Genomic DNA, 9,427 nt, shown 5'->3' with positions numbered 1-9,427 from the left:
GTATCAAGTTAGTGTCCTGTGGTTTTATTTTTATCTTTTTGTCAGTTTCTCCGTTAATATTTCGTTAAATTATATACAAAAAACTTCAGATATCCTACCTAGGTTTATTGAATATTCACTTTAGTACTCTTTAGTTTTAACTTTGTTACTAATTTAACGAAAAAAATTAGTGAAATCGATAATAAAAAGATAAAAATAAAACCACGGAATACTAAATTGATACACTTTAAACCATAAAATACTAAAGTTAGAAAGTGTGAAACCATAGCGATGGTATTTGAAGTTTTCCCAAATATTAATTATATCAACAATTTTAATTATAGACTGCGTACAGATTCAAATTACAGTTATCACGTGCATATATATATATATATATATATATATATAGTAGAACTAGGCTACTATACTATCGGTAGTACGGAGCGCTCCGTGGTACCAAGTTGTTTTCGATGATGCGGCTTTCAAATCGACGATCGACTCCGTTAGACTTGATCTACACTATTGAAAGTATTTAGAAACTAAGTTTCATATTTTTCGATATCATTTACCTATCAAACAAGTAGTCTAAAATTGAACGGCTGAAAATAAAAATCTCATGAAAATAATGATAAAAGATTTAAATTCAAGATCAGATATACTGATCTTACTCTAAATAGTGAAAAGAATTTTCTATAAAATTTTCATCGCATTTGGATTGTTTTACACCGTTAAACTCACAAACACACCACATCGATCACGAAAATTGTCAATTTTGAGATCTTTTGATCACTAGTCAAATGATGTCGAAAAAAATCTGAAATTTAATTTCCAAATATTTTCAATAGTGTAGATCAAGTCTAATGGAGCCGATCGTCGATTTGGAAGCCGCATCATCGAAAACAACTCAGTAGCACGGAGCGCTCCGTGCTACCGATAGCGTAGTAGCGGGACTCTTATTAGTATGTTAATATAGTTGTTATCACCATTGTCGATATCATTTCCATGTATTGATATAAACAAATATCATTTGCTTTCATGGCCGTCCGATATTATTAGAAGATGATGGGGTTTCGCGAACGAGGTTAACTTTTACAAATCTTATTTAATCGTGTTCTTTAAGAAAATAGTAATTGCACCAAGACTCTTACAAATTTTGTATAAATTTATATCATTATAACTATTATATTTGTGACATTATTAGCGTGTTGTTGTTGTCTCATTATAATCGTCGTTATCATCATTCTAATTCTAATTATTTTTCTTCTTTATGCACAATTTAGCTTTATATTCTCAAATACTTCGCAACCTCCAAAATTCTCTAGCCCAATTTGGACTCGATTAATTAAATCCTAATAGGCTCTATAATTTTATAAAATCATCATCATATGCGTATGTAATAGTATTTATATATTATAAGTACATTTCAATTGATATTCACTACAACAAAAAGGGTATGTAGCGACACTTTTAAATATCCGTACATACTGGCTAAATTATCGATACTTTTTAAAAGTGTTGCTATATGTGGGACCGCTATATATGGGGCCGCTTGGATGTTTAGCATCCACTCCTCCAGCGACCTGTGGCGGAGGGACACGTGGCGATCGTAGTCCTCTACGGTCCCTGCGAGATTCTCGCGGCCGAACTCCAACCGTCGAAATCCTACCTCATCGGTTACGGCGGAAAAGGAGAAGAAGGAGAGATGGTGATTAATTTTTCTTTTGTTTTTCCTTTTCTATTTGCAATCAGGCCTGGTGAGGTTGATTGAGTAGATGAATTTTTTATTTTTGGTTGGATTGGACCTTTATATTTACACTTTACTAAATTTTTTTAAAAAAAAATTTGATATAAATGGGACACTCGCTATTGATTATTTGTATTGTTTTTCTTTTACTAGAGCTAAGTTTAGGCTCTCTGGTTATTACAAACTCCAAAATCATACTCTTCTCTAATTTGCTTGTACATGAGTTTGAACCTACTTTCTCTTTAAGCAAAAATAAGCAACAATATTTTTAATTTAATGTTCAAATGAATATTTTTAATTTTTGGATGGAATTCTCAATGCTATCTAGTTCTTATTTTGATTGTTTTAGACGTCGGAGTTTTTCTTTTCTTTTCTTTTCTTTTCTCTCTATTAATGCTATAGTTTTCCCAATAATTTTTTTTCTCATAAGAGTTTTTTTTTTTTTTTTGAGAGAGATAAATAGTACGCTACCTGTTTCGTTTACTTTATTTAGAAATAAACTTAGTTACAAATGTGAATCAATTAGGATTTGAACTTGGGTCTCAGATACCAACCACCAAGCCCTTTGCCACTTGCTCTAGGGACGGTCGGTTTTTTTCTCATAAGAGTTAAGGTGGTGTTTAGTTGGGGGATAAGGCGATATCCCCCGCCCACCCCCCCTATTAATCCCCAAAATTATTTTTCCAAACCAAAATTATCAATAACTCGTTGGGCCCAACAACCGGCCCAAAATACTAGGCGATGTGAGACTCGTCTCGCTAGCCCGTCATCCAGACCCTGGCTCAGCCGAGACTCGCCACACATGTCCAGCTGGTGAACCGGCTCTGATACCAAATGTAACGACCCAGCCCACTAGCAACAATAACTCGTTGGGCCCAACAACCGGCCCAAAATGCTTAAGCCCAGTTATTATTACTAGTGTCTAAGTCTCTTATAAACCCAATGACAACCCCATTCCCATCCGATGTGGGACTAATGGGGTGTCACACTATTGTTTCACCATTTTAGGTAGAAAAATAATTCCACTCTATAGTCCATACTCCTCTTTTACTTACTAATAAAATATTATTATATAATAATTTATTTACTACTTAACTAGGTAAATAGTTAACCACTTTTAATTTATTAAATTACTAAATATTTAATTAACTATTTTAAAAAATAATTTATTATTCATAATTAATTAACTAATTGAAGGCTTAATTGTTTATGCAATAGCTAATATTTATATTGATTAATCAATTAATATTTTAACTAATCTAATTACTCATTCTGTATTATTTTCTTAAGTAATTACTAATTACCTAACTAAGTAAATAATTTAACTAATTAATTAATAAGTTCAATTGATTTTTATAGTTAATTTTTAATTAATGTACTTCTCCATTATCTTATACCGTATTCATGATTAATTAGTTTATCATTTAATTAATATTTTGATTTTGATGTTATTTAACTAGATAAAATATTATTATTTTAATTACTCTTATTTTTGCCATTCCAATTTAACCATTGAAATATTATTGTTCTTTTTTCTAGGAATAACCTAATTCTCGTTCAAATGCGGAATTTGGTTCAATTTTTTCTTACCTCAAAAATTGTATCTATATCAAGAAAAATAAAAAACAGTTTATTCCCCGCCCACATAATTAGGGCCGTCAACGAGCCAAACACGAGCGAGCTAAAGCCGACTCATGCTCGTTCGTTTGTTAAACGAGCTGAACACTCGTTAAAATATCGAGCTAAATACGAGCAAGTTGATCCCCTCCTATGTTTAACGCATTAAAATTTCGAGTTGAAAAATTCAACTCGTATTCTGCTTGTTTATTAAAGAAGCGATCGATTTGGAGCTCATTTCGACCCGAACGTTCGCGCACTGAATACAATATCTAAAAGATAAGCTTTAATGTGTTGATCAATCATAAAAAGTATGACTTGAAACTTTGCATAGCTTAAAAAGGTCTCATATGCTTTTATAACCCATTTCTTTAGCTAGTGAGTGAATAGTACAAAAGCACTTCCACACACTTGTGTTGAGCACTAGTGCTCATAGAGTCATAGTACTGTCATGTTTCCTTTACTTTTATACTTTACATAAAGGTGAGAAGAGTGCTTGTTGACGCATCACATTGATTCCAAAAAAAGAAAAGAAAAAAAATGTATGGATATACTCTCAAGTCTCAACTATAAGCCATTTAGTGTTTTCAAATTAGCCATAGTTTTAACTACAACAGTTGGGAAGAATATAACAATTCGAACAGCAAATAATAATAACTCATTGGGCCCAAACTACCCTCCTAAAATGCTTAAGCCTAATTATTATTACTAGCGTTCAGGCCTCGTATATTCTAATCAAAATCATTTCCCATCCGATGTGAGACTATTGGGACGTTACAGAGAATAACTTTAAACAAAGGGCAACTTCAAATACCACCCCTGTGATTCGCACTTTCTCAATTTAGTACCCTGTGGTTTAAAGTGTATCAATTTAGTACCCTGTGGTTTCATTTTTCGCTTTTTGTAAGACTCTTCGTTAACTTTTCGTTAAATCATGTACAAAAAACTTCAGATACCTTACCTATAGTTTATCGAATATTCACTTTAATAACCTTTAGTTTTAATTTTGTCGCTGATTTAACGAAAAAGTTAGTAGAGTGGATAACAAAAAGAGAAAAATAAAACCACAGGGTATATAAAAGTGATACACTTTAAACCGTAGGGTACTAAAGTTAGAATGTGCAAAATCATAGGGGTGATATTTGAAGTTTATATTTGAAGTTTTTTCTCAAACAAAAAAAATATTTATCTCCTTAATTATTTATTAAATAAAAAATATTTTCTTTTTCACATTGGAGGTAATCTCACCATCATATATATAATGATAAAATTTTAAAAATTATTTCTCAACTGTATACAACCAAATAAATTATTTATAATTGCAATATTTTTTACTACATCGAACCAAATAGGATGCATAAAGTTGCAACTATTATATTTCCAATTGCATGTATCTCCAACTATACTGTATTTGTAATTACATCAAACCAAACGGCCCCTAACCGAATTAGCATTTGTGTTCAATATAAAAATATAAAAATATCGTTATTTAATAGTTTAAGCTTTTTTAAAAAATAACTATTTTATTTAAAACAAGAGGCACTGAGAGCCTATATTTTGTGCTTGTCAAAAAATTAACTTAACTCTATCTCTTGGGCTTGTCAAAAACTCTCAACCCAAACCTAAGGAGAGTTTTGAATATAAAAATTAAACATCGTTCTCTGATAGCCTAAGATTCTGGAGATAAATGATAGTTTTGTATAATTTAATATGTTATCAATGAACGGTATTTTTAATATTTATATCTAATAGCATCATTTCGTGCTATATATTATCTTGGAGATTACATGACAATTAAATTAATTGTCACATCATTTTTACTTTGGAGAGTTTAAATGGAGTTGGCAAATTGACTTTAGTAACTCACAAACTAAAATTCAATTTGTGACAAATTCATGCTTGATAACTCAACATTTTATTTTGAGGGGCCTTGTTAGCCCTGAGCAAACATCAAGCTAAGTTTTTGGTCAGTGATATTATAGGTTCCAACCAGGATTTCATTTGCTTGGCCCAAGCCTACCCAACTTTGTAGGTTTTTTTTTTTTTTTTTTTTTTTTTGAAAAAAAAGCAATTTAGGCCTTATCCAATATGACCGACAGACCGAGTGAGATTACAGGCCATTCGGCCTAGATTCTGAAAAAGTGATTTCTGCAAAATTAATTTTAGTTTGGAGAAGTGATTTTAGTTAAAAACTGTAGAGCGTTTGGCTGAGTTTAGATAAAAAAAAATTTTCTGAAATAATTTTGTAAAACTATTTAACAAAAAAATTTTGATGTTTGCATATAATAATAATTTTACTAAATTTTATTTTAAAATAATTTAAATTTTGAATTAAATTTAAATTTTGATATTTTAATTTCAAAAATAAATTTAAAAATTTAAAATTAAAATTTTAAATTTTGAATTTTTAATGCTAAATATAAATTTTTAATTTCAAATTTAAAATCTAAATTTAAAATTTGAGACATTTGAAAATTTAAATCTAAATTTTTTAATTTTAAAATTTAAAATAATTTGAAATTTAAAATTAAAAATTAAAAATTTTGAATAATTAAAATTTAAAAAATAAAGTTTAAATTTTAAAATTAAAATTTAAAAAATTAAAATTAAAAATTAAAAATTTGGAATTTATAATTTGAAAAATTAAAACATATAATTTTAAATTTTANCGGTGCCCCATTTGGTTCACTGAAGATGAAATTCAGATAAAGAGGCCCCATTTCTATGTTGAGGGACGGGAGTTAAACTAGATTTTCGAGTGATCTAGAATTCAATTGAAAGTTACTTCCCTTGCATTGTTTGTTTGTATAGCTGCGGAATTGAAGATTCCTTCAATTTTGCTATTTGCTTGATATGAAGTGAATGGCATAAAAGGTAGAAGTGTGAGAGATAAATTAATATTTTATAATTTTAATTATTTTTTCTTCATAAGATACTTCTGTTTGGGATAGGCTAAGTTAAAGTCAATTACACTATTTTAAAGAGTTTTGAGTTTCGGCTGAAGGTAAAATTATGATGAACTGAATAATGAATAAGGATATTTACGGTCAAAAATTATTTTATCCGTCTCCACTTTTGGACCTTTGGTGAAGCAAAACTCTCTTCATTGTATTTCTTATAAACAAACACACAAAAAATAATGATAATTCTTAAATATAAGAGTTTGAGTTCCACCACTCCCATAGCACAATTGATTTCCTCATTTAATTTAAATTCACGTTATGTGCCTATCAAAAAGTCTCGAGTAGGGATGTCAATGGGTACGAATACCCGAAATTTTATTTGAATCCGAATCCGAATGGAGCGGGTTTATTCAATACTAGACAGATATTGTTTCGGATGTGAATATTAAAAATGAAAAAACCGATAGATATGGATTTAGATATGGATTTTGATTGTACCCGACCCGAATCTGAACCCGACTCGAATCCAAATTTATTTTACATTATATATAATATGAATATAAAAATTTGATGTTATATTTGAATTTGTACTTTAAAAATTTTGATTTAATGTAGTATATATTTTGAAACATTGAAAAGAGAAATAATTGTTCGGGTTTCGGATTTTCTGTTGGGTTCGGGTTTGTATATAGATTTTTAAAATCCGTCGACGGTTTAAGGTTTCGGGTTTGGAGTCGGGTTCGGGTTCAGATTTTTAAAAATTCGCTCCGAATCTGACCCGTTGACGTCCCTATTTTCTCGAGTCCACACGTGATAGTTTAACAGTAGGAGTCAAGCTTGGCTGCTTGGATTCTAGCTTGGGGGTCTCTCTAACTTTGAGCCTATGGTTTTTGGCCCATTGCAATTGGGATAGAATTGAATTGGGCTCAACATGCAAAGTTCTGAATCATTGTGTAGACTCAAATCTAGGAGATTGCATTACATGAGATTTTTTTTATTTTTTTTATTTTTTTTTTATTTTTTTTTGCACGTAATATCACGTTACTTATATTGCGATGAGTTGATGACGATATATTTATATAATTCTATCGTAAAACGCAGAAACATATTTCTATATGCTTTTGCTTGCATTTCGTTTTATCTATTAGGGCGTGTTTGGTTCGCTTCTTTTTTATCCTGGAATCGGAATCGGAATGAGTGAATCCGTTTGTGAGTGTTTGGTACGTGGGAGTCTCATTCCGATTCCGATTCTCGAGTGGAATGGGAATCCCCCAATCACCTCTTTTTTCAATCCGGCCTAGGAGGCTGGATTGAAAGTTGAATCCGTACGGAATTGATATTTATTCGGATTAAATTTATTTTTTCAAATTTTTTAATTAAAATATGAGTTAAAATTTAAAATTTAAATATATTATTTTAAATTTTAATTTAAACTTAAATTTAAAATTAAAATTTAATCAAATATTTCGAATCTAACTTATAATTTGAATTTAAATTAAATTTTAATTTATATAAAGTTTTATTCAAATTTTATTTCAAACTTAAATTAAATTTATGGATTCAAATTAAAATTTAAATTATAATTTTAAGTTTGAATTTGAATAAATCAAAATTTAGTTTCATATTTTGAATTATCCACTCAACTTCAAAGTTTAATTTTTTTAAAAAAAACATAGATTTTAAAATTTTATATTATTTCAAATTTTGATGTATTTTAATATTTAATATTTTAATTTGAATTTAAATTAATATATTATAAAGATAATGTTATATACTAATTTGATTACGTTTTTTATATCCACCTGAAACCAAACACTGACAATGGGATATGATTTATTCCGATTCGATTCAGGTGATGAACGCAAACAAAATTAGGTAATGAGTCATTCCGATTCGATTCCAGCTTATTTTGATTCCGATTCCGATTCCGATTCCGACTCCGACTTCGAACCAAAACGCCTTAGTGTTAGGTGGGCTTAAATATACCAAGCATGTCTAAAGCCCAATGTGGATTATCCTACATTTTAAAAGTTAATGCTGCTATTATTTTTTTTTGTCGTGTGTGTGTGGTGTGTGTGTGTGTGTGTGAGAGTGAGGCTACTATGTCTATCGAAAGTACGGAACCTTCCGTGCTTCCAGCTCGCTTTCGATATTGCGACTTTCGAATTCGTCGATCGCTCCGTTAAACTTGATCTAGAGTATTTGAAGTACCTAGAAAATAAATTTTATGATTTTACGATATCATTTGCCTAGTGAATGAAGGGGCTTAAAATCAACGGCTGAAAATAAAAATCTTACAAAATGTAATAATATGACATTAAAATTTTAAATCAAAGATATTGATCTTGTTTTATATAGTATAAAGAATTTTCTATCAAAATTTCACGTGATTTGGATATTTCTATACCGTTAAACTTACAAACGGCTCACTACGGCCTTTAAAATTTGTTGATTTTGAGCCCGTTCGATTACTAGACAAATGATATCGAAATATAATAAAATTTATTTTCTAGGTACTCCAAATACTCTAGATCAAGTTTAACGGAGCTGATCGACGATTCGAAAGTCACAACATCGAAAATGAGCTGGAAGCATGGAAGGCTCCGTGCTTCCGATAGCATAGTAGCCTCACTCATATATATATCTGGTAATCATTATAATAAACACAATATAATATTACATATGAAAATAAATAAAATATATTTTTTATTATATATTTTTATTGCACATAAAATAAACTGTCCGCAATCCCAAACAGAGCCTTAGTGCATGTTTGGCTTTATTTTTGGCTTCTGCTTGAAATAAAGGCCACATCCAGCAGAGTGTTTGGTGATAAAACTTTTTGATGATTTTGTCGTAGCAGAGAATAAATATTAAAGGCCAATTTGCATAAAAAATCCACTTATTTTGGGCTTTTGCAAAACCGGGCCACCTTTTTCGTTTTTGCAGATTCGGTTCACTTTTTCAGCAAACTGACCAAAATACCCTTTTTACTTTTTCTCTTTCCTCTTTCTCTCTCCTCTTCGTTTCTCTCGTTCTTTTTTTTTCTCGCCGGCAGAGCGGAGGCGGAAACGGTCCGTCGCGCCTCTCACCCTCATTCTCTAGCCCTCGCCCTCGCCCTCGCCCTCGCCCTCGTCCACGCACCCCCAACCTTCCTCGCCTCCAATCCCGCCAAGGCCGCGCC

The sequence above is a fragment of the Ananas comosus genome, linkage group 19 (genome assembly GCF_001540865.1).
Source record: "Ananas comosus cultivar F153 linkage group 19, ASM154086v1, whole genome shotgun sequence".
In the NCBI taxonomy this organism is placed as follows: Eukaryota; Viridiplantae; Streptophyta; class Magnoliopsida; order Poales; family Bromeliaceae; genus Ananas; species Ananas comosus.
Note: the sequence above shows the minus strand (reverse complement) of the source record.